Below are 26,851 nucleotides of genomic sequence, written 5' to 3' on the forward strand. Positions count from 1 at the left end.
AACCACCCCCCTAACCCCCAGCCCTGGCGCAATACCCATACTCGCAACATCAAGGGGGTAACAAGTGCCATTGAATGGAAATGGAGGAAAACTAGACTTAAGGGTTTCCTACAGTACAAGGCTAACCTGCTGCAGTTCCACACTGTCCTTGCTGATGTGAAGCAGGAATACTTCACCAAGATCATCAGAGCACAAGCTTCCAACCCCTGCCGTCTTTTTGCCACTTTCAACTCCCTGCTTAGACCCACCCTCCGTTTCATCCCTCTCTGCCACAGATTTAGCCACCCACTTCACCAACAAAATTGTCTCCATCTGTCAGGAAATATCTAATCTTCAATCTTCACCTCCCACCCCCTTCCCATCCAGCTCCTCCTCCATCCTATCCTCCCCTCACCTCTTTCACTCCTACTACCATTGAGGAAGTCAACCACATAGTGCAGACTTCCACACACTCCCTCCCCCTTGACCCCATGTCTGCTGGTTTACGCCATCCTCACTTTATGGATTTGGCCCCAGTCCTCACTACCCTGTTTAACCTCTTTCTATCCACAGGCACCTTCCCCTCAGACTTCAAGCAGGCCACTGTACTACCCCTGCTCAAGAAGCCCTCCCTCGACCCCCCCCCCCCTCACTACCCTCCAATTCCCGCCCTATCTCCCTCCTCCCCTTTGGGAACCAGACACTAAAGGAGTTTGGAGGCAAATGCCTGACCCAGTACCTCAATGCCAACTCCCTTTTAGACCCACTGCAATCTGGGTTTTGGCCTGACCACTCAACCAAAACAGCTCTCACCAAAGTGGTCAATGACCTTGCCTTAGCTAAAGCTGAAGGTAAATATTCCATTCTCCTCCTCCTTGACCTTTCAGCAGGTTTTGACACAGGAGACCTTCCCCTACTTTTCCAGTCCCTCCAGTCCATGAGCATTAATGACCTCGCCCTGGCCTAAATCTCATCCTACCTTTCCAACTGCTCCTTCATGACCTCCTTCAATGAGTCCTTATCCACTCCTAACAACCTCTAGGTGGGAGTACCCCAAGGCTCGGTCCTTGGGCCCCTTACTGTTCTTCCTATACACATCCTCAATTGGCAAGGTTATCTCCTCCATGGTTTTTAACTATCATCTGTATGCAGATGACACCCATATCTACCTCCACACTCCTGACCTATCCTCCACTACCATGGACAAGGTCTCCTCCTGCCTATCAGCCATCTCCTCCTGGATGTCTGCTAGGTTCCTGAAACTAAATCTGGACAAAACTGAATTTATCTTCCCACCCCGGCCATCGCTGAACCTCTCAGATTTGCATGTCACTGTTAACCACACTACCATTTGCCCTACCTCTCAAGCCCGCTTTCTGCATGTCACCCTAGACTCTGCACTCTCCTTCACTCCCCACATCCAAAAACTCACCAAGTCCTGCTACTTCCACCTCCATAACATCTGTAAGATCCACCCTTTCCTGACCTCTGCCACCACCAAACTCCTCATCCATGCCCTCATAATCTCCCACCTTGAGTACTGCAATGCCCTTCTGTCTGGTCTCCCTATGACCTGAATTGCCCCACTGCAGTCCATCATAAACGCGGCAGCCAGAATTATCCACTTCTCCCATCATTCCACCACGGTGGCTTCCCTCTGTGAATCCCTCCACTGACTTCCTATCCAGTCCAGAATCAGATTCAAGATACTGTGTCTGACCTACAAATATGTCCACAAAACCTGTCCAACCTACATTTCCGATCTTACTCAGAGGTACACTCCTAACTGCTCGCTCCACTTCTTTAATGAACTTTGCCTGGCCACCCCCGCATCACCCAGTCCCATGCAGGCCACCAGGACTTCTTAAGAGCTGCTCCAACACTATGAAACTTCCTACCTCCACCCATTCGGGCAGCTCTCTCCTTCAACCTCTTCAAGAAGGCTCTCAAATCTCACCTTTTCATTCTGGCCTACCACCCCTCACTAGTGCTCTAAACCCCCAGCTGAACTCTGGTCCCCTAGCTTTTGTGCCCCTACCTCCAGAGCCGGATTAACCACATAAGAACCACAGTCTTTACATCCCTTAAGGACCAGAGGCTTTTTTCCATTCAGACCACTGCAGCTTTAACGGTTTATTGCTCGGTCATACAACCTACTATCTAAATGAATTTTTACCTCCTTTTCTTGTCACTAATACATCTTTCTTTTGGTGCTATTTGATTGCAGCTGTGATTTTTAGTTTTTATTATATTAATCAAAAAAGACATGAATTTTGTCAAACAAATGATTTTTTTTTTTAACTTTCTGTGCTGACATTTTTCAAATAAAGTAAAATTTCTATATACATTTTTGTCCAAATTTATTGTGCTACATGTCTTTTGATAAAAAGAAAAAATCCAATAACTATATATTTATTGGTTTGGGTAAAAGTTATAGCGTTTACAAACTATGGTGCAAAATGTGAATTTTTCTCATTCACTGGTTGAGCTCGATGGACGTATGTCTTTTTTCAACCAAAATAACTATGTAACATTTTGAAGCATCTCTGACTTTTCTGAGCACCTGTCATGTTTCATGAGGTGCTAGAATTCCAGGATAGTATAAATACCCCCTAAATGACCCCATTTTGGAAAGCAGACATCCCAAAGTATTCACTAAGAGGCATGGTGAGTTCATAGAAGATTTTATTTTTTGTCACAAGTTAGCGGAAAATGAAACTTTGTGACATAAAATGAAAAGTTTCCATTTCTGCTAACTTGTGACCCAAAAAAAAATGAAATCTGCCCCGGACTCACCATGCCCCTCTCCGCATACTTTAGGATGTCTACCTTCCATGATGGGGTCATATGTGGGGTGTGTTTACTGTCCTGGCATTTTGAGGGTGCAAAATTATAAGCACCCCTGTAAAGCCTAAAGTTGCTCATAGGACTTTGGGCCCCTTAGCGCGCCTAGGCTGCAAAAAAGTGTCACATGTGATATCGCCATACTCAGGAGAAATAGTATAATGTGTTTTGAGGTGTATTTTTACACATACTCATGCTGGGTGGGAGAAATATCTCTGTAAATGGACAATTGTGTGTGTAAAAAAAAAAAAAAAAAAAAAATCTCATTTACAGAGATGTATCCCACCCAGCATGGGTAATGTGTTTTGGGGTGTATTTTTACACATATACTATTGCTCCGAAGTACGGCGATATCGCATGTGGGACAATTTTTTTTTGCAGCCTAGATGCGCTAAGGGGCCCAAAGTCCTATGAGAACCCTTAGGATTTCACAGGTCATTTTGTGGCATTCGGTTTCTAGACTACTCCTCATGGTTTAGGGCCCCTAAAATGCCAGAGCAGTATAGGAACCCCACAAGTGACCCCATTTTAGAAAGAAGACACCCCAAGGTATTCTGTTAGGAGTATGGTGAGTTCATAGATTTTTATTTTTGTCACAAGTTAGTTGAAATTGATTTTGTGTTTTTTTTTTTTTTTTTGCACAAAGTGTCATTTTCCACTAACTTGTTCCAAAAAATAAAATATTCTATGAACTCACCATACACCTTAGAGAATACCTTCTTCTATCTAAAATGGGGTCACTTGTGGGGTTCCTATACTGCCCTGGCATTTTAGAGACCCAAAACCGTGAGGAGTAGTCTAGAAACCAAATGCCTCAAAATTACTGTTCAGGGGTATAAGAATCTGCAAATTTTGATGACAGGTGGTCTGAGGGGCCGACATTTTTGGAACCGGTCATAAGCAGGGTGGCCTCTTAGATGACAGGTTGTATTGGCACTGAAGTGCAGGAAGCGCAGGATGTTCTCAAATCGTGACCTGGACATGGCAGCAGACATCATGTATAGGGTGCGTAGACCAATAAGACCGCAATGCATTCTTTTTGACTAGACCCATGTTAAGGAGAAGGCCCCAAAAAATGTTACGTTCGGAAACGTGGAGTGGTTTCCACTGAAAAGGTTGGGCATGGTAGGTTCTTGGATTGGCGGTTGCGTATTGTGTGGCATAATGGTTGGTCTCAGCCACAATGAAGTCGTAGAGACCAGCAGTGATCAGAAAAGAGAAAATTCTGTCACTGCGATGGGGATGGTGAGGGTTTGGCCGGGTGATCAGAAGCCCGCAGGGGGCAGATTAGGGTCTGATCTGATGGGTATGATGGGTAGCAGTGACAGGGGGTGATTGGGTGATTAGAGGGGAGAACAGATGTAAATATTGCACTGGGGAGGTGATAAGGGGGGTCTGAGGGCAATCTGATGTGTGGGCGGTGTTTGGGTGCCCGCAAGGGGCAGATTAGGGTCTGATCTGATGGGTAGCAGTGACGGGGTGATTGACAGGTGATCAGTGGGTGATTACAGGGGAGGATAGATTTATACAGTACACGGGGGGGGGGGGGGGGTGTCTGGGGAAGATCTGAGGGTGTGGGGGGAGTGATCAGGAGCTTTAGGGGGCAGTTTAGGACCTATTCTAAAAAATAGTGTAGACAGATAGTGATGGGGTGATTGATGGGTGATTGGGTACAAACAGGGGTCTGAGGGGGTGATCGGGAAGGGGGGGTCTGAGGAATGCTGTGGGCGATCAGAGGGCAGAATCGGTGTGTTTGGGTGCTTACTAGGGGGGCTGCCTCCTGCCCTGGTGGTCCCTCGATCACTGGGACCACCAAGGCAGGAGGCAGCCTGTATAATACACGTTGTATACATTACACAGCATATTATACACTTACTATGCGGCAGATTGGGGGTTAATATCCCACTGGCACTTTTGAACGGCCGGCGGGTTGATGTCACGGGTGGGCAGAGCCTATTGCCGGTGGATGCATTCGCATCCCAGCGTGCAATCCTTGGCCAGCTAGTCCCACAGGAGCCACCGCCGATTGGCGTATTGCGGTCCTTACGGGGTCCACTTTGCTGCCACCCATAGGTAGTGGGCGGTCGGCAAGTGGTTAAGACCAAATGGGGCCCTAAGCAAATTGGCAGATCTAGGCCACCTTCCCTCAAGCCACCTCATGTTCCCCTCTGTTCCCCATGCCATTTCTTGTCCCCATGTCCCCTCTGTGGATCCCCTTGTGCCCCTCTGTTCCATTTGTGCCACTCTGTTCCCCTCATGTCCCCTCTGTACCACCTTGTAGCCCCTGTATCACACCGCCAAAACACACAGACACTGCCTGTCCCACCACAACACACACAGACACTGCCTGTCCCACCACAACACACACAGACACTGCCTGTCCCACCACAACACACACAGACACTGCCTGTCCCACCACAACACACACAGACACTGCCTGTCCCACCACAACACACACAGACACTGCCTGTCCCACCACAACACACACAGACACTGCCTGTCCCACCACAACACACACAGACACTGCCTGTCCCACCACAACACACACAGACACTGCCTGTCCCACCACAACACACACAGACACTGCCTGTCCCACCACAACACACACAGACACTGCCTGTCCCACCACAGCACACACAGACACTGCCTGTCCCACCACAGCACACACAGACACTGCCTGTCCCACCACAGCACACACAGACACTGCCTGTCCCACCACAGCACACACAGACACTGCCTGTCCCACCACAGCACACACAGACACTGCCTGTCCCACCACAGCACACACAGACACTGCCTGTCCCACCACAGCACACACAGACACTGCCTGTCCCACCACAGCACACACAGACACTGCCTGTCCCACCACAGCACACACAGACACTGCCTGTCCCACCACAGCACACACAGACACTGCCTGTCCCACCACAGCACACACAGACACTGCCTGTCCCACCACAGCACACACAGACACTGCCTGTCCCACCACAGCACACACAGACACTGCCTGTCCCACCACAGCACACACAGACACTGCCTGTCCCACCACAGCACACACAGACACTGCCTGTCCCACCACAGCACACACAGACACTGCCTGTCCCACCACAGCACACACACACACTGCCTGTCCCACCACAGCACACACACACACTGCCTGTCCCACCACAGCACACACACACACTGCCTGTCCCACCACAGCACACACACACACTGCCTGTCCCACCACAGCACACACACACACTGCCTGTCCCACCACAGCACACACACACACTGCCTGTCCCACCACAGCACACACACACACTGCCTGTCCCACCACAGCACACACACACACTGCCTGTCCCACCACAGCACACACACACACTGCCTGTCCCACCACAGCACACACACACACTGCCTGTCCCACCACAGCACACACACACACTGCCTGTCCCACCACAGCACACACACACACTGCCTGTCCCACCACAGCACACACACACACTGCCTGTCCCACCACAGCACACACACACACTGCCTGTCCCACCACAGCACACACACACACTGCCTGTCCCACCACAGCACACACACACACCGCCTGTCCCACCACAGCACACACACACACACACCGCCTGTCCCACCACAGCACACACACACACCGCCTGTCCCACCACAGCACACACACACAGACACCGCCTGCCCCACCACAACACACACACACAGACACCGCCTGCCCCACCACAACACACACACACCGCCTGCCCCACCACAACACACACACACACCGCCTGTCCCACCACAACACACACACACACCGCCTGTCCCACCACAACACACACACACACCGCCTGTCCCACCACAACACACACACACACCGCCTGTCCCACCACAACACACACAGACACCGCCTGCCCCACCACAACACACAGACACCGCCTGCCCCACCACAACACACAGACACCGCCTGCCCCGCGTACGTTAAAAAGAGGCGCTGGGAAAAAAGGGCGCCGGGTTTTTAACGATAAGCATGGATAACGTTTAAAAAAATATTGTACTGTTTTTCGTTTAAAATTAATGGTTTTTAAAGTTATAAATCATTAAATAATGTGCATTAAATCGGCAATTGTAAAAACGTTAATCTTTCGTTTAAATAGTGAACCGTATAATAACGTTTAAAAAAAAAAATTACTAAGTAACCCTCCCTGTACCTACCCCTAACCCCTAGACCCCCCTGTTGATGCCTAAACCTAAGACCCCCCCCTGTTGGTGCCTAAGTAACCCTCCCTGTACCTACCCCTAACCCCTAGACCCCCCTGTTGGTGCCTAAACCTAAGACCCCCCTGTTGGTGCCTAAACCTAAGACCCCCCTGTTGGTGCCTAAACCTAAGACCCCCCTGTTGGTGCCTAAACCTAAGACCCCCCTGTTGGTGCCTAAACCTAAGACCCCCCTGTTGGTGCCTAAACCTAAGACCCCCCTGTTGGTGCCTAAACCTAAGACCCCCCTGTTGGTGCCTAAACCTAAGACCCCCCTGTTGGTGCCTAAACCTAAGACCCCCCTGTTGGTGCCTAAACCTAAGACCCCCCTGTTGGTGCCTAAACCTAAGACCCCCCTGTTGGTGCCTAAACCTAAGACCCCCCTGTTGGTGCCTAAACCTAAGACCCCCCTGTTGGTGCCTAAACCTAAGACCCCGCTGTTGGTGCCTAAACCTAAGACCCCCCTGTTGGTGCCTAAACCTAAGACCCCCCTGTTGTTTTTTTCGTTTAAAAATGTTATTAAAAAAAATGTACTGTTTTTCGTTTAAAAATAATGTTTGAAAAAAAATATTGTACTGTTTTCGTTTAAAAATAAAATTTAAAAATGTATAAATCATTAAATAATGTGTAATCATGAGAAACAGTAATAAAACATTAAGTCTCCGGGCGCCGCTTTTAAAACGTTAATTTTCTCCGGCGCCCTTTTTTCCTATCGGGCGCCCATTAAACGATATTTATTATAGGAGTGAATGGCGGCGCCCGATTTGTCCACTAGCCTCAGGCGCCCGAATTTACTGTTTCCGCCTGCCCCACCACAACACACACACACACCGCCTGTCCCACCACAACACACACACACACCGCCTGTCCCACCACAACACACACACACACTGCCTGCCACACCACAACACACACAAACACATAGAGATTGCAAGTTAGGTCAAGAGAAAAGCTTTGTTGAAATAATCCAATCATATTTTTCAGTGCTCTGAAAGTGAAAGTCACAACTTTCTCTACCGCTGCCTGCTGTCCTTCTCACCATCTTTGCCTTGCAGATGTCTGATGACTGGGAGCAGTGGGAGATCTCTGCCAGCTAGCTGCCTGGGACTGGTGATACAGGAAGGAGGTGGCTCATGCAGGGAGGGGTGACATGAGAGGGTGTCAGATGGCCCTTTGAAAAAGACACTGGAAATGCCTGCTCTGGAAATACCTGCTCACCTCTCCTGATTCTTCATGCTGAAGCTTATATTCCTGCTGGGATGGGAGGAGAGGGCATAAAGGGTGGGGAAACAGCCAGAGCAGACACTGACAATTCAATGCTGCAGAAAGCATGGGCTGCTTCCGTTAGAGCAGAACCCGGCTTCCTGCTGTTGCCTGGCAACATACAGCCACAGCTCAGCAGCGTCTGAGGGCTAAACTATTAACTGAAGGGAGGAAGAAGAACTTTAACAGAAAAAAAACTTTAACAGTTACAAAATTAAGCAGCTCTCTTCTCCAGCGTCCTTCCTCCCCTCTGCAGCAAGGAGCACATGAGCCTTGCTGTTTTTACGAGACAGCAGCTAGGATACCAGAGCCAGATTACATGCTGATGGGGCCCCAATCAGGTGATTGGAATGATTAGTGGGATAATCCAGCCTTGCCTATTTCTCCCTCTAGATTTTAAGACTTTCAGGCAGAGTCCTCCTCATTTTGTGTCCTACCTGATCATGCTCCTCCATTACTGTGCACCCATGATATGCATTTGAGTGAACTCAGCTTGCCTAATCCCCATGCTCCCATCCAGTGACTGACTAAGCATTGCCTTGTACTCATATGGCTTGATTTACTAAACCGTGATAATTCACAAAGAATCACGATTGCACCTGATAATTCGCGATTGCGTACAAACGCAAAAATGCACGCAAAAATGGCCTTGATATGACTTGTCACGGTTTAGTGAATCAAGCCCATACTGTGCAGTGTGACCTTGGTTTTCTTGCATTTCTGTGTTGTCGGATTGCTGTATGTCACCCCTAAATATTGTCTGTAACCGAAACTAATGTCCGGCGCTGTGTAATATGATGGGGCTTTATAAATACAATAAATATTTGCAGGCTAGGATAACTGTTTTACCAATTGTGGCCACTAGATGCCAATATTGCACTCTTCCCCCCCCCCCCTCCCCCAGTTTGCTGCATTACCACCTGTGGCCACCAGGGGGTGAGTTGAGTATCTTATGAATTAGAGAATATCGGAGGATACTAAGGGCCTGATTCACAAAGCGGTGATAACTCAGTTATCACGCCTAAAAGACTTTAGGTGTGATAACCTTTGCACCACACTGGTGAAAAGCCAGTTTAGGTGTGATAAGTTTAGATCGCGCGCAAAATCCCTCACGCAAAGCAGCGCCATTAAACTTTATGCGAAGTGCACCAGACTTTGCTAGCGCAAAACTTTTGATCAGCTGTGCACTGCCGTGCTAACCCAGTTGGTGCTTAAACTTATCACGCCTAAACTTATCACGCCTAAACTTATCACGCCTAAACTTATCACGCCTAAACTTATCACGCCTAAACTTATCACGCCTAAACTGAGTTTAGGCATGATAAAGGGCTTTTCACCAGCGTGCTAACTGTTAGCACCGCTTTGTGAATCAGGCCCTAAGTCTGAAGACCTTCATGGCACTGTGGAGCAGGTTTACTGGTCCAGGTTCCCCCCTTTGGGAGGTCATATCTCTGGAGTCCTTAGCCCCAGAGACCCTAGATTTCAGGTGTGTGTAGCAGAAGATCATGGCTACACGTGGGAATAATCTGGGTTATGCTAGCCCTCCAAGAACCAGAGATACTGCACCCCAAAAAAAGTTTGGTTTGGTAGCGTTTTCTGTTAGGAACATCCCAGGCTGTTGACATTTGATATGTATGTATAAGACATATTGACGTTCTTCCACTCCAAATTTGGGGTCACTGGCACCCCCAGAGCCAGAGATATGCCCCCACATTTTATAGAATTTTGTGCCTGTGTGCCCCCTCTTTGGGAGGCCATATCTCAGTGGCCATATCCTCGGGTGACCCCAAATTCCAGGTGTGGTTATTAAAGTTTAGGGGCTACAAGTGGGTACAGGTGTGGTCACGCTAGCCACCCCAGAATTGGAGTTACCAGACCCCAAAAGTTGAAAGAAAACTGTTCAAGTTTGAAATTGTGCAAGTTTGGGCATTCACTGTTTTTGAACTCTAGGGCTCAGAGCTTACATTTTAATGCCAGTGTCTAGCTCAAAGCATGTTCTACATACACTCCAAATTTGGGATATCTGACTCCCCCAGAGCCGGAGATATTGGGTTTCAAACAAGGCCAGAAACCATATACTTTTTTTAAAAAATAACCCAAAACCGTTTTGGGCTCTAGATCAGGTATACTTGGGGCCAGGGGCCCCAAACATGGCATGCATCCTCACCAGGTAGAGGAACACCTGCATGCCAAGCTTAGGGCCCTTGGCCCCCAAAGTTCGGCATTGGGCATCAATGTCCATTTTTGGGTGGCCAGGGCACTTTCAGCAACTTCCGTTCTGTCAGTGCCAGTGGGCCTAAAATTGCTGTGTAGGGCCCTTGGGGCACCCAGAGATTGCAAAGCAAATTTGGTGTTTCTGAGACTTGCAGTTCACCAGATATGGCCTTTTCCCCAGTTACTCAGACACACTCCTGCTCCCCAACGTTGTGGGAACAGTTTAGGGAGGGCCCCTTCCTATCCCGATGAGACTATACACTAGTGGCTATAGCAGTGATGGCAAACCTATGGCACACATGCCCAAGGTGGCATGCAGAGCAGTCTTTGAGGGCACGCGTGCTGTGCCTGCCACCACCGCTGATCGCTGTGCTTCCAGTGCTGTCCCCACCGCCGCTGCCTGAGCCCGACTCTTTCACTTATAGTGATAGACCTCAGAATTCTGGGCAGCAGCCAAGCCAGAGAGGTACACGCTAAGTTAAGTCATAGAGACCAGCAGTGATCAGAAAAGAGAAAAATTCTGTCACGGGGGTGGGGGTGGTGAGGGTTTGGCCGGGTGATCAGAAGCCCGCAGGGGGCAGATTAGGGTCTGATCTGATGGGTATGATGGGTAGCAGTGACAGGGGGTGATTGATGGGTGATTAGAGGGGAGAACAGATGTAAATATTGCACTAGGGAGGTGATAAGGGGGGTCTGAGGGCAATCTTACGGTGTAGGCGGGTAATTGGGTGCCCGCAAGGGGCAGAATAGGGTCTGATCTGATGGGTAGCAGTGACAGGGGGTGATTGATGGGTGATTGACAGGTGATCAGTGGGTGATTACAGTGGAGGATAGATGTATACAGTACACAGGGGGGGGGGGGGGTCTCGGGAGGATCTGAGGGTGTGTGGGGGGGGAGTGATCAGGAGCCTCCAGGGGGAAGTTTAGGACCTATTCTAAAAAATAGTGTAGACAGATAGTGACTAGGTGATTGATGGGTGATTGGATGCAAACAGGGGTCTCGGGGTGATCGGGGGGGAGGGGGGGTCTGAGGGATGCTGTGGGCAATCAGGGGGCAGAATCGGTGTGTTTGGGTGCTTACTAGGGGGGGCTGCCTCCTGCCCTGGTGGTCCCTCGATCACTGGGGAGTCTGGGACCACCAAGGCAGGAGGCAGCCTGTATAATACACTTTGTATACATTACAAAGCATATTATACGCTTACTATGCGGCAGATTGGGGGTTAATATCCTGCTGGCGCTTCCAAACGGCCGGCGGGTTGATGTCACGGGTGGGCAGAGCCTATTGACGGCAGATGCATTCGCATCCCAGTGTGCAATCCTTGGCCAGCTAGTCCCACAGGAGCCGCCACCGATCGGCGTATTGCGGTCTTTGCAGGGGCGTAGCAATAGGGGTTGCAGCGGTAGCGACCGCATCGGGGCCCTTGGGCCAGAGGGGCCCCGAAGGGCCCTCCCTCAACTGCAGTATTAGCTTTCTATTGGTCCTGTGCTCATAATAATCATTTCTATAGATACATTGAATAGTGGTAATCAATAACACACTGTTCCCCATCCTTTTCTTGCACCTCTGACACTGTAGTTGCCATTGGCAGGTTTTGGTGCGCCGTATCAATTGTTATGTATAGAGTGCTTGGGGGGGCCCCATGTAAAACTTGCATCGGGGTCCACAGCTTCTTAGCTACGCCACTGGGTCTTTGCAGGGTCCACTTTGCCGCCGCCCAGAGGTAGTGGGTGGTCGGCAAGTGGTTAAGACCAAATGGGGCCATAAGCAAAATGGCAGATCTAGGACCTCTTCCCTCAAGCCACCTCATGTTCCCCTCTGTTCTCCCATGCCATCTCTTGTCCCCATGTCCCCTCTGTGCATCCCCTTGTGCCCCTCTGTTCTCCCTGTGCCACTCTGTTCCCCTCATGTCCCCTCTGTACCACCTTGTAGCCACTGTATCACACCGCCACAACACACAGACACTGCCTGTCCCACCACAACACACACAGACACTGCCTGTCCCACCACAACACACACAGACACTGCCTGTCCCACCACAACACACACAGACACTGCCTGTCCCACCACAACACACACAGACACTGCCTGTCCCACCACAACACACACAGACACTGCCTGTCCCACCACAACACACACAGACACTGCCTGTCCCACCACAACACACACAGACACTGCCTGTCCCACCACAACACACACAGACACTGCCTGTCCCACCACAACACACACAGACACTGCCTGTCCCACCACAACACACACAGACACTGCCTGTCCCACCACAACACACACAGACACTGTCTGTCCCACCACAACACACACCGACACTGCCTGCCCCACCACAACACACACCGACACTGCCTGTCCCACCACAACACACACAGACACTGCCTGTCCCACCACAACACACACAGACACTGCCTGTCCCACCACAACACACACAGACACTGCCTGTCCCACCACAACACACACAGACACTGCCTGTCCCACCACAACACACACAGACACTGCCTGTCCCATCACAACACACACAGACCCTGCCTGTCCCACCACAACACACACAGACACTGTCTGTCCCACCACAACACACACAGACCATGCCTGTCCCACCACAACACACACCGACACTGCCTGTCCCACCACAACACACACAGACACTGCCTGTCCCACCACAACACACACAGACACTGCCTGTCCCACCACAACACACACAGACACTGCCTGTCCCATCACAACACACACAGACCCTGCCTGTCCCACCACAACACACACAGACACTGTCTGTCCCACCACAACACACACAGACACTGCCTGTCCCACCACAACACACACCGACACTGCCTGTCCCACCACAACACACACAGACACTGTCTGTCCCACCACAACACACACAGACACATACAGACTGCAGGTTAGGTCAAGAGAAAAGCTTTGTGAAATAATCCAATCATATTTTCAGTGCTCTGAAACTGAAAGTCACAACTTTCTCTACCCCCCCTGCTGTCCTTCTTACCATCTTTGCCTTGCAGATGTCTGATGACTGGGAGCAGTGGGAGATCTCTGCCAGCTAGCTGCCTGGGACTGGTGATACAGGGAGGAGGTGGCTCATGCAGGGAGGGGTGACATGAGAGGGTGTCAGACGGCCCTTTGAAAAGACACTGGAAATGCCTGCTCTGGAAATGCCTGCTCGCCTCTCCTGATTCTTCATGCTGAAGCTTATATTCCTCCTGGGATGGGAGGAGAGGGCATAAAGTGCGGGGAAACAGCCAGAGCAGACACAGACAATTCAATGCTGCAGGAAGCATGGGCTGCTTCTGTTAGAGCAGAACCCGGCTTCCTGCTGTTGCCTGGCAACATACAGCCACAGCTCAGCAGCGTCTGAGGGCTAAACTATTAACTGAAGGGGGGAAGAAGAACTTTAGCAGTTAAAAAATTAATAAGCTCTTTTCTCCAGTGTCCTTTCTCCCCTCTGCAGCAAAAGCACATGAGCCCTGCTGTTTTTATGAGACAGCATCTAGGATACCAGGGCCAGATTACATGCTGATGGGGCCCCTTAGACTCTGCTGATGGGGCCCCAATCAGGTGATTGGAATGGTTAGTGGGATAATCTGGCCTTGCCTATTTCTCCCTCTAGATTGTAAGACTTTCCGGCCTCCTCCTTTTGTGTCCTCAGTATAGTAGGAGGCACTCCACAGGCAGGAACTTGTGTTCAGTTTTATTACATATTGATCCTTTTGTGTCCTACCTGATCATGCTCCTCCATTACTGTGCACCCATGCTATGCATTTCAGTGAACTCAGCTTGCCTAATCCCCATGCTCCCATCCAGTGACTGACTAAGCATTGCCTTGTACTCATATTGCTTGATTTACTAAACCGTGATAATTCGCAAAAATTCACAATTGCACCTGATAATTTGCGATTGCGTACAAACGCAAAAATGCACGCAAAAATGGCCTTGATATGACTTGTCACGGTTCAGTGAATCAAGCCCATACTGTGCGGTGTGACCTTGGTTTTCTTGTATTCCTGTGTTGTCGTATTGCTGTATGTCACCCCTAAATATTGTCTGTAACCGAAACTAATGTCCAGCGCTGCATAATATGTTGGCGCTTTATAAATACAATAAATACATATTTGCAGGCTAGGATAACTGTTTTACCAATTGTGGCCACTAGATGCCAATATTGCACTACCCCCCCCCCCCCCCCGTTTGCTGCATTACCACCTGTGGCCACCAGGGGGTGAATTGAGTATCTTCTGAATTGGAGAATATCGGAGGATACGAAGTCCTTTATGGCCAGAGGTGGCACTGTGGAGCAGGTTTACTGGTCCAGGTTCCCCCCAATTGGGAGGCCGTATCTCTGGAGTCCTTAGCCCCAGAGACCCTAAATTTCAGGTGTGTGTAGCAGAGGATCATGGCTACACGTGGGCATAATCTGGGTCATGCTAACCCTCCAAGAACCAGAGATACTGCACCCCAAAAACGAAGCTTGGTTTGGGAGTGTTTTCTGTTAGGAAGATCCCAGGCTGTTGACATTTGATATGTGTGTAGAAGGCATATTGACTTTCTTACACTCCAAATTTTCGGTCACTGGCACCCCCAGAGCCAGATATATGCCCCCACATTTTATTGAATTTTTTGCCTGTGTGCCCCCTCTTTGGGAGGCCATATCTCAGTGGCCCTTTCCTCCAGTGACCCCAAATTTCAGGTGTGGTTATTAAAGTTTAGGGGCTACATGTGGGTACAGGTGCGGTCACGCTAGCCCCCCAGAATTGGAATTACCAGACCCCAAAGATTGAAAGAAAATTGTTCAAGTTTGAAATTGTGCAAGTTTGGGCATTCACAGCTTTTGAACTCCAGGGCTCAGAGCTTAGATTTTAATACCAGGGTCTAGCTCAAAGTATGTTCTACATGCACTCCAAATTTGGGGTATCTGACTCCTCCAGAGACGGAGATATTTGGTTTTAAACAAGGCCAGAAACCATATACTTTTTTTTTTTTTTTTTTTTTAAATAACCCAAAACGGTTTTTGGGCTCTAGATCAGGTATACTTGGGGCCAGGGGCCCCAAACATGGCATGCATCTTTACCAGGTAGAGGAACACCTGCATGCCAAGCTTGGGGCCCCTGGCCCCCAAAGTTCGGCATTGGGCATCAATGTCCATTTTTGGGTGGCCAGGGCACTTTAAGCAACTTCCGTTCTGTCAGTGCCAGTGGGCCTAAAATTGTTGTGTAGGGCCCTCGGGGCACCCAGAGATTGCCCAGCAAATTTGGTGTTTCTGAGACTTGCAGTTCACCAGATATGGCCTTTTCCCCAGTTACTCAGACACACTCCTGCTCCCCAACGTTGTGGGAACAGTTTAGGGAGGGTCCCTTCCTATCCCGATGAAACTATACACTAGTGCCTATAGCAGGGATGGCAAACCTATGGCACACAAGCCCGAGGCGGCTTGCAGAGCCGTCTTTGAGGGCACGCGTGCTGTGCCTGCCACCACCGCCGATCACTGTGCTTCCAGTGCTGTCCCCACCGCCGATGCCTGAGCACGACTCTTTCACTTCTAGTAATAGACCTCAGAATTCTGGGCAACAGCCATGCCAGAGAGGTACATGCTACCTGCGTCTAGTGTGCTGCACATGCGGAAGTGACGTTAGTCACTTCCTGCATTTTGAGTACGCTGGGCAGGGGCAGCTTTTGTGCTTTCTTTGGCCAAGACCATACAGCAGTTTAAGAAGAAAGGTTCCACTTATAACATGCCTAGCCATGGTCAACGTAAGTAGTTGAGTACATGTCGTCAATGTCCAATCCACAGGTTGTCTTTTGCAAATAAACATGTGAGTGCTGGCAGCATTGTTGCAGAGGTTGAAGGGTTGGATGGCCAGCTTGTCAGTGCTCAGACCATATGCCCCTCACTGTATTAAACTGGTCTGAAATGTTATGTGGTACTATTGGTTGCTAAGACCTGTCCGTGTCTTGGTTAGTACGTTGTGTGGTACTACTGGTTGCTGAGCCCTGTCCATGTCTTTGTTAGTACGTTGCATGGTACTATTGGTTGGAAAGAAAATGGAGTACTTACCTTGGGGAGCTGGAAGCCTCTGGATTCTTATGATGCTTACCCCTCAGTCCTTTTCTGCCTCCTGGATCCAGCACAGAATGCCCCTGAACTCCATGCGCAGCAATATTTACCTTTTGGCTTCCAGTACCGGGGCAGTAGAAGCTTTATGATCGGGCTCCAGCAGAAATAGGCAAGCTTCATCCGGTCTGCTCTACTGCACAGGTGCGAGTTGCCTTTTCCTGCACAGGAGAGCAGACCCGATCGGGTTTGGCTTTTTCTGCCAGAGCCCAAACAGAGAGCCTCTACTGCGCCTGCGCTGGGGCCCTGATGGTAAATATTGCCCTGTGCTGCTGTGCCTGCGCAGTGCTGCTTGTTGGGCTAATTTTTAGGGGCGCTGGATCCCCAAGGCTACAGAGGATGGGGAAAGTCTCATTAGGATCCTGTGGCTTCCCCTTCTTGAGGCAAGTATTCCATATGGGCTGTTTTTTTTTTGTTTTTTTGTTTTGTTTTTTGTTTTTTTGTTACAGATGTATTTTAACCACTTGAGGACTGCAGTCTTTTCACCAGACACTTTTTTTCCATTTAGACCACTGCAGCTTTAACAGTTTATTGCTCGGTCATACAACCTACTATCTAAATGAATTTGACCTTCTTTTCTTGTCACTAATACAGCTTTCTTTTGGTGCTATTTGATTGCTGCTGTGATTTTTAGTTTTTATTATATTCATCAAAAAAGACATGAATTTTGGCAAAAAAAAATGATTTTTTTAACTTTCTGTGCTGACATTTTTCAAATGCAGTAGAATTTCTATATACATTGTTGCCCAAATTTATTGTGCTACATGTCTTTGATAAAAAAAAAATCTAATACGTGTATATTGGTTTGGGTAAAAGTTATAGCGTTTACAAACTATGGTGCCAAAAGTACATTTTCCCATTTTTAAGCATCTCTGACTTTTCTGAGCACCTGTCATGTTTCATGAGGTGCTACAATTGCAGGATAGTATAAATACCCCCCAAATGACCCCATTTTGGAAAGAAGACATCCCAAAGTATTCACTAAGAGGCATGGTAAGTTCATAGAAGATTTTAATTTTTGTCACAAGTTAACGGAAAATGACACTTTCCATTTCTGCTAACTTGTGGCAAAAACAAAGAAAAATGAAATCTGCCAGGGACTCACCATGCCCCTCTCTGAATACTTTGGGGTGTCTAATTTCCTAAATGGGTGTGTGTTTACTGTCCTAGCATTTTGGGGGTGCTAAATTGTAAGCACCCCTGTAAAGCCTAAAGGTGCTCATAGGACTTTGGGCCCCTTAGCGCACCTAGACTGCAAAAAGGGGTCACACGTGGTATCGCCGTACGCTAGAGAAATAGTATAATGTGTTTTGTGGTGCATTTTTACACATACCCATGCTGGGTGGGAGAAATATCTCTGTAAATGGACAATTGTGTGTAAAAAAAATCTCATTTACAGAGATATTTCTCCCACCCAGCATGGGTATGTGTAAAAATACACCCCAAAACACATTATACTATTTCTCTAGAGTACGGCAATACCACATGTGTGACACTTTTTTGCAGCCTAGGTGCGCTAAGGGGCCCAACGTCCTATGAGTACCTTTAGGATTTCACAGATCATTTTCAGGCATTTGGTTTCTAGACTACTCCTCATGCTTTAGGGCCCCTAAAATGCCAGGGCAGTATAGGAACCCCACAAGTGGCCCCATTTTAGAAAGAAGACACCCCAAGGTATTCCGTTAGGTGTATGGTGAGTTCATAGAAATTATTTTTTGTCACAAGTTAGCGGAAATTGATTTTTTTCTTTTTTTTAACAAAGTGTATTTTTCCACTAACTTGTGACAAAAAATAAAATCTTCTATGAACTCATCATACACCTAAAGGAATACCTCTTGGGGTGTCTTCTTTCTAAAATGGGGTCACTTGGTGGGGTTCCTATACTGCCCTCGCATTTTAGGGGCCCAAAACTGTGAGGAGTAGTCTGGAAACCAAATACCTCAAAATGCCTGTTCAGGGGTATAAGCATCTGCAAATTTTAATGACAGGTGGTCTAAAGGGGCCGAATTTTGTGAAACCGGTCATAAGCAGGGTGGCCTCTTAGATGACAGGTTGTATTGGCACTGAAGTGCAGGATTTTCTCAAATCGTGACCTGGACATGGCAGCAGAGAACATGGGTATGTGATGTATTGGGTGCGTAGACCAATAAGACCGCAATACATTATTTTTGACTAGACCCATGTTAAGGAGAAGGCCCCAAAAAATGTTACGTTTGGAAACATGGAGTGGTTTCCACCGAAAAAGCTGGGCATGGTAGCTTCTTGGATTGGCGGTTGCGTATTGTGTGGCATAACTGTTGGTCTCAGCCACAATTAAGTCATAGAGACCAGCAGTGATCAGGCAGATTAGGGCCTGATCTGATGGATAGGAGTGCTAGGGGGTGACAGGAGGTGATTGATGGGTGTCTCAAGAGTGATTAGAGGGGGGAAATAGATGCAATCAATGCACTGGGGAGGTGATCAGAAGCAGGTCTGAGGGGGATCTGAGGGTTTGGCCGAGTGATCAGGAGCCCACACGGGGCAAATTAGGGCCTGATCTGATGGGTAGGTGTGCTAGGGGGAGACAGGTGGTGATTGATGGGTGTCTCAAGGTGTGATTAGAGGGCGGGGAATAGATGCAAGCAATGCACTGGGGAGGTGATCAGGCGGGGGGGGGGGGGGGGCAGTGGTGCTCGGATACCTCCTTTTTTTTTTTTTTTTTTTTTTTATATATCTGGGTTGTTCTGGATCCAGATAGTAAAAAATCTGGATAAATCCAGATATCTGGATTTGAACCGAAATGGCTCTAAATTAACATTAGGAGGTTCCAGACAGCAGTCATGTAGCCCACATTGTGTCCAGTACACAACTGGGACATTACTGCTAGCCGGCTGGCTAGCGGTGGAATGGACAATGAGGCGGCAGAACTGCCGACGGTGGCGGCAATGCTGCTCCCTCTCCTCTTGCCCTTCCTTTTCATGCTGCCCCTCCCCCGGCTGCCAGTGCCAGCAGACATAGTACAACTTTATATGTGTCCAAATGAAGTGGGGTACTACTTTATTCCAATCAGTAGTACTAGTAGATAGTAACAGTAGTAAAACTTCAACTAATGGAGTGACAGCAGAGTAGCACACACTGACACACTGTCCGTCTATCTGTCACACTGTAACAGCACTGCAATTAAAGTAAGCTAACTCAATACAAATTAACTATATATAACTGGTAGTAGTAGACTAGTTGTAGTAGTACTAGTAGATAGACTAGCAGTAGTACAGTAACCTAATCCCTAATAACCTACAAGCTATACTGTAGCTAAGGCTGGCAGCAGGCCTAGCCTGTGCACACAGCAGGGCCTAACCTAGCCTAGCAGCTGCAGCACTGAGTCTGACTGTCACACTGACTAAAATCAAAATATTAGCTAGCTAACTAAAAAAGCAATAAAATACTGGTGTAGTACAGGTGTTTAGGAGCAAAAACACTAGGTTTAACTTAGTAATACAGCATTTGCTTAGCCAATAGCACTGGAGATGTCTCTCAGTGAGCAGTCACAAGCAAGGACGAGATTCTCATCATGGCGCCTACCTTTTATACTGGAGGGGCTGGCCAGGGATCCCCTCTGTGATTGGTTGCTAGGGCTTCAGCTGGGAGCCCTCTGATTGGCTCAATGACGTCATGGACGTCATCTTTGTAGTTACGCTATCCGGATCCGGGTACCCGAACTAGGGATCTGGACTGATTTCTAACAGGTATCTGAGTTAGCTCGGATAGTGTGTTCCGGATTTATCCAGGTATTTAGAATCCGTATCCGGGTTCAGATACCAAAACATTTTTTGGATATCTGGATAGAGAAAAAAGGTGTGGATCGCTGCAACCACCAATGCGGCCAACGGGAGCCTGGGACCCGGAGCATCAGCCAACAGTGAACAAAAGAAAGGGATATCCCGCTACACCGTTGTAGGGTAAAAAGATCTCTCCGACTTTATTTAACACATCAGCAAAAACACAAACAGCTCACGCGTATCGGAGCTCTGCATGGCTCCTTAATTATAGCTATGATTAAGCTATGATTAGCTATGATTTATTTTGTTCACGGATATCTGGATAGTTTTGGTATCTTGAATCTTGATGAGCATCACTGGGGGGAGGGGGTCTGAGGGTGTGGGCGGTTGATTTGGTGCCCGCAAAGGGGCAGATGAGGGTATGATCTGATGGGTAGCAGTGACAGGGTGATCAGTGGGTGATTAGAGGGCAGAACAGATGTAAATAATGCACTGGAGAGGTGTTCAGGCGGGGTCTGAGGGCATTCTGAGGGTGTGGGCGGGTGATTGGGTGCTCGCAAGGGGCAGATGAGGGTCTGATCTGATGGGTAGCAGTGACAGGGGGTGACAGGGTGATTGATAGGTGATCAGTAGGTGATTACTGGGGAGAATATATGCAAGCAATGCACTGGCGAGTTGCTCAGAGGGGGTCTGGGGGGCTATTTGAGGGTGTTAGTGATTGGGTGTCCACAAGGGGCAGATTAGGGTCTGGTCTGATGGGTAGCAGTGACAGGTGGTGACAGGGGGTGATTGATGGGTGATCAGTGGGTGATTAGAGGGATGAACAAATGTAAACAATGTACTTGGGAGGTGATCTGAGGGCGGGTCTGGGGGCGATCTGAGGGTGTGGGTGGGTAATCGGGTGCCCGCAAGGGGCAGGTTAGAGTCTGATTTGATGGGTGGCAGTGACAGGTGGTGACGGGGTGATTGTTGGGTAATTGACAGGTGATCAGTGGGTGATTGCAGGGGAGAATATATGTATACAGTACATGGGGGGGGGGGGGGTTCTGGGGGGGTCTTGGGAGGATCTGAGGGTGTGTGGGGGGGAGTGATCAGGAGCCCCCAGGGGGCAGTTTCAGACCTAATCTAAAAAATAGCAGTGGTAGATAGTGACAGGGAGTGATTTAAGTGATTAGGGGGGTGATTGGGTGCAAACAGGGGTCTGGGGGTGGGCAGGGGGGTCTTAGGAGTGCTGTGGGCTATCAGAGGGAAGGGGGGGCAGGATCTGTGTGTGTGGGTGCTTACTAGGGGGGCTGCCTCCTGCCCTGGTGCTCCCTCGATCACCGAGACCACCAGGGCAGGAGGCAGCCTGTATAATATGCTTTGTATACATTATAAAGTGTATTATACGCTTTTAGGGCTCGTTCTCACCTGAGCGGGAATTGTGGAAATCCCGCTCAGGGCAAACTCCTAACGGTTTTGTCAAATCCACTACACATTGTAGCCATCTCTATTGTTCCCACTGCCACAGTGGCGGTTAGTGTTAACCGCAACCGCGCTACATGCAGCGGTTTGTCCGCGACGAGCGTTCCGCGATTAGCAATCGTGATTAGCGTGCAAAGCACGCTAATCCCGATCGCTCCAAAACCGCCGCAGTGTCCAGTGATTTTTTTTCCGTGCTAATCGCGGTAAAATCACTCCCGCAAAACGCCAGCGGTAATTGCCGGCGTTCTGCGGTTCTAAGTGTGATTGGGCCCTAAATGCGGCAGATCGGGGGTTAACAACCCACCGGCACTGCTAATTGGCCGGCGGGTTGACGTCGCAGGTGGGCGTAACCTATTGCCGGCGGATGCGTGCGCATCCAGCGCAATCCCCGGCCAGAAAGTGCCGAATGAGTAGCCGCCGATGGGCGTATTGCGGTCATTCTGCACACCACTTTGCCGCCGCCCCCAATGGCTGTGGGCGGTCGGCAAGTGGTTAATAGCTACAGTATATACCGTATATACTCGCAAGCAAGCCGACCCGCATGTAAGCCGACCCCCCCACTTTTACCCCCAAAAACAGGAAAAAATTATCCCCTCATGTAAGCCGGGGGTAGGAAACGCTGGCCGCGTGATCCCCCCAGTATGTCCCAGTATAGCTAGTATAGTGCCCAGTATAGGTAGGTAGTGCTCAGTATAGCAAGTAAAATGCCCCAGTATAGCTAGTATAGTGCTCAGTATAGCTAGTATAGTGCTCAGTATAGCTAGTATAGTGCTCAGTATAGCTAGTATAGTGCTCAGTATAGCTAGTATAGTGCTCAGTATAGCTAGTATAGTGCTCAGTATAGCTAGTATAGTGCTCAGTATAGCTAGTATAGTGCTCATTATAGCTAGTGAAGTGCCCCAGTTTAGCTAGTATAGTGCTCAGTATAGGTAGGTAGTGCTCAGTATAGCTAGTAAAATGCCCCAGTATAGCTAGTATAGTGCTCAGTATAGTGCTCAGTATAGCTAGTGAAGTGCCCCAGTTTAGCTAGTATAGTGCTCAGTATAGTGCCCCATTATAGCTAGTATAGTGCCCCCAGTATAGCTAGTATAGTGCCCCCAGTATAGCTAGTATAGTGCCCCCAGTATAGCTAGTATAGTGCCCCCAGTATAGCTAGTATAGTGCCCCCAGTATAGCTAGTATAGTGCCCCATTATAGCTAGTATAGTGCCCCCAGTATAGCTAGTATAGTGCCCCATTATAGCTAGTATAGTGCCCCATTATAGCCATTATAGCTAGTATAGTGCCCCATTATAGCTAGTATAGTGCCCCATTATAGCTAGCATAGTGCCCTAGTGTGGGTGGGTAGGTGCTGTCCCTCCCCGCTCCCCCCGCGGCCGCCGCTGCTATTACCTTAGGCGGCGCCGCTTCCTCTATCCCCATCCTCCTCCGGTAAGTTCGGTAACTCATTCAATTTCACAGCAGCGCGCCTCTCGCTGCTGTGATGATGAGGAAACCATAGAGAGCGGCTTCCTGTAGCGCGATGCCGTTACTATGGGAACCGCTCTCTATGGTTTCCTGCGTCATCACAGTAGCGGGGGGCGCGCTGCTGTGAATGAGTTACCGGAGGAGGACGGGGATAGAGGCAGCGGCGCCGCTTAAGGTAATAGCAGCGGTGGCCGCGGGGGGAGCGGGGAGGGACAGCACCTATCCACCCACCCATGACTCGCAAGCAAGCCGACCCCCCAACTTTTGGCCCACTTTTGGGGGGTCAAAAATTCGGCTTGCTTGCGAGTATATACGGTACTCATACTGATCAGGGTCTCTCTTTATTATCAATTCTATGATAGTTCTAGGTAGGACCACCTTTATTTAAATCTATACTAATTTTGGGCAGGGCCTCCCTGAATTGGGAGCACTAGACTAATATACAAATACAGAAGAGGACCTTCTTTAACCCTTACCCTGTGTTTTTTTTTTATTTTAGTTACGAGCGCCACATTGGTTTGAGATTCCCACAGTGTAATGCAGAGCGGCACAGGATATTTACCTGATCTGGATGCAGGATCAGCTCTCTTCTTCCACCACCGAGTGGCGCTGTAACACTGAAAGCCTCCTTCGGGTACCGATCACATCATATCGTGATCTGGATGTAAGGATGATGTCAGCATTACAGCGCCACTCGGTGGTGGGAGATGAGCAAAACCTGCGTGCAGTTTAGGTTAATATTGTGCTCCCTTTGCCACTTTGCTGGGGGAGGCAGCCCATCTATATAGCCTGTTGCAGCAGCCCTGCCCCAAGTTCTAGTACACAAAATAATTCAGATGGGGCTGCTAAAGGGTTAATAAGGAACACTGTGCTGGGGATGGTCAATGAGATCCAAATTTCGAGGTGATGCAGCACTAAGTAAATTTATGCAGCTTGAACATGAACCAATCAAATCCTGCTGAGGTAAAATCCAGTTGGTCCATTTTCTAGCTGCATACATTTGCATTCACAATTTGCATAGTCCTTCATTAACTGGAAATGATCTGCATCTCCTTGACCATCCCTACACTGTACTAATTCTAGGCATCGCCACAGTGGCCTGCTTTTCACATGGCAATATATCCTGGCATGAGGGGGGTAAGGTTAGAGAGCGGAGGATTTGCCTGGTGTTGGTGGGGTGATGACCCTCACCAGGGCTGCAGCAGCACAGGGGCTTTTGGAATACAGCATGGGGATATGGGGAGGTATTTGTGGAGGAGTCTGTACTGATCAGATCTAAAGTGGTTGGAGGTTTTTTATTTTTGGCTACGTGGACTGTGTGGCCAGGCGGTGGAGTCCCCCAAAAATGAACGCCCTCAAAGGTGAGAAGGAAGACTTTGAGAAGGAGTCACAGTCTGATCTGTAAGGTGAGGCTAAGGCAGGGTATAGTGCACTCTAATGGGCAGGGAGACTTAAAGGGTTCAACAAAGCTACAGTTATGGAAGAAGTTGAGCAAGCTGCGACAGTGTGCGTAAGTTTTGGAAGTTTTATTTATTTTTTTTGTTTTTTGTTTTTTTAAATGAATGTTATGACAAAATGCATTAGCAACGCAATAAAAATGTCCAAGTCAATTGTTGCCATGTATATTCATTGTCTGCCACAACTGAAGCAACATTTTTTTTTATTAAATAATGTTTGGTTTTGGTGTTATGGTGGGCATACACGGTTCCATTTCTGTGATACAATCTTACCATTTATATGTAGTATAAGGCTAAAATCAAAACATACAGTGACATCTTTATTTAGGCAGTTCCCTTATACTACATACAATTGGTAACATAACATGCCAAGATGGAGAACTAACTAAATGCCACTTGGCAGTGTTTTTTTTTTTTTTTTTTGATTGTATGGTTTCATTGGTTGTTGCTTCACGGGCTGAACCAGCATGCATCCATGTGATATTGTTTTGTGTGTTGAGTGGCTGCATGCTTGTTCCTGGTGTGATTGATATATATTAGCATAACGTTTTTACATAAGGACAGTCTGTAAGGCCTGGAACCCACTGCAAAATGCTTTCACTCATTGCAATCACTAGAGTTTTGTTTGATCATTTTGAAAGCAATTCCATGAGTGTTTTAGTGACCGTTTGTAAAAAGTGTATAAATTTGCAAGCACTTGTTTAGCGATTAGCGTTTTAAAGTGTGATTGGTCCTTTAAAATCATTTTAAGTTTGTTACGGTGTGCAGGAACTTAAAAACGCAAGTAAAATGGCTCCGTGCAGGTTTAAATGAACTACTTTACATTTAAGTGCTAACGTTCCTGAAATGCTGCATGTCCTGCATGTGCAATGTTCTGTATTGCAATCTCTCCAGTAGAAGTTGGCCCATCCATTAACAGTAGCTGATCCTTGTTTCAAAGCGCTAGCATTTTCAAAGGCTCCAAAAATGCTCTGAAAATAGCCCTTGTTCGTTCCAGCCCTTAGGGTTGGAACCCACTAGAGCGATTTTTCTAGCTTTTTTTTTAAGTTATTGCATACTGTAACAAAATAAAAAAAAAAAAAATGAAAGGACCAATTGGAATTTAAAACGCTCATCGCAAATCGCTACACAACCGCTGCCAACTCACTCACTGCCTAAAGGGGCTCCCTGTCACTCACTCACTCCCTAATAGTGCTCCCTGGCACTCACTCACTACCTAAAGGGGCTCCCTGGTACTCAATCACTTCCTAAAGGGGCTCCCTGTCACTCACTCACTGCCTTAAGGGCCTCCCTGTCACTCACTCACTGCCTAAAGGGGCTCCCTGTCACTCACTCACTGCCTAAAGGGGCTCCCTGGCACTCACTCACTACCTAAAGGGCCTCCCTGTCACTCACTCACCGCCTAAAGGGGCTCCCTGGCACTCACTCACTACCTTCAGGGGCTCCCTGTCACTCACTCACTGCCTAAAGGGGCTCCCTGTCACTCACTCACTGCCTAAAGGGGCTCCCTGGCACTCACTCACTACCTTAAGGGGCTCCCTGTCACTCACTCACTGCCTAAAGGGGCTCCCTGTCACTCACTGCCTAAAGGGGCTCCCTGGCACTCACTCACTACCTAATGGGCTCCCTGGCACTCACTAGTGTTGGGCGAACAGTGTTCGCCACTGTTCGGGTTCTGCAGAACATCACCCTGTTCGGGTGATGTTCGAGTTCGGCCGAACACCTGATGGTGTTCGGCCAAACTGTTCGGCCATATGGCCGAACTAAGAGCGCATGGCCGAACGTTACCCGAACGTTCGGCTAGCGCTGTGATTGGCCGAACGGGTCACGTGTAGTGTTGGGCGAACATCTAGATGTTCGGGTTTGGGCCGAACATGGCCGCGATGTTCGGGTGTTCGAGCGTACAAGAGGAAAAAAAATTTAGCAAAAAGAGCTTATAGTTTTTGAGAAAATCGATTTTAAAGTTTCAAAGGGAAAACTGTCTTTTAAATGCGGGAAATGTCTGTTTTCTTTGCACAGGTAACATGCTTTTTGTCGGCATGCAG

General features: G+C 48.6%; 1 protein-coding gene across 4 annotated transcripts in view; it reads left to right on the top strand.

Annotated features, from left to right (window-relative positions):
• The window catches only part of LOC137537655 (tubulin-specific chaperone D-like), a 56,804-nt gene that overhangs the window by 20,273 nt on the left and 9,680 nt on the right, over positions 1 to 26,851 (top strand). The gene's annotated exons all lie outside the window — the stretch shown is intronic.

The sequence above is a fragment of the Hyperolius riggenbachi genome, chromosome 11 (genome assembly GCF_040937935.1).
Source record: "Hyperolius riggenbachi isolate aHypRig1 chromosome 11, aHypRig1.pri, whole genome shotgun sequence".
Classification (NCBI taxonomy): Eukaryota; Metazoa; Chordata; class Amphibia; order Anura; family Hyperoliidae; genus Hyperolius; species Hyperolius riggenbachi.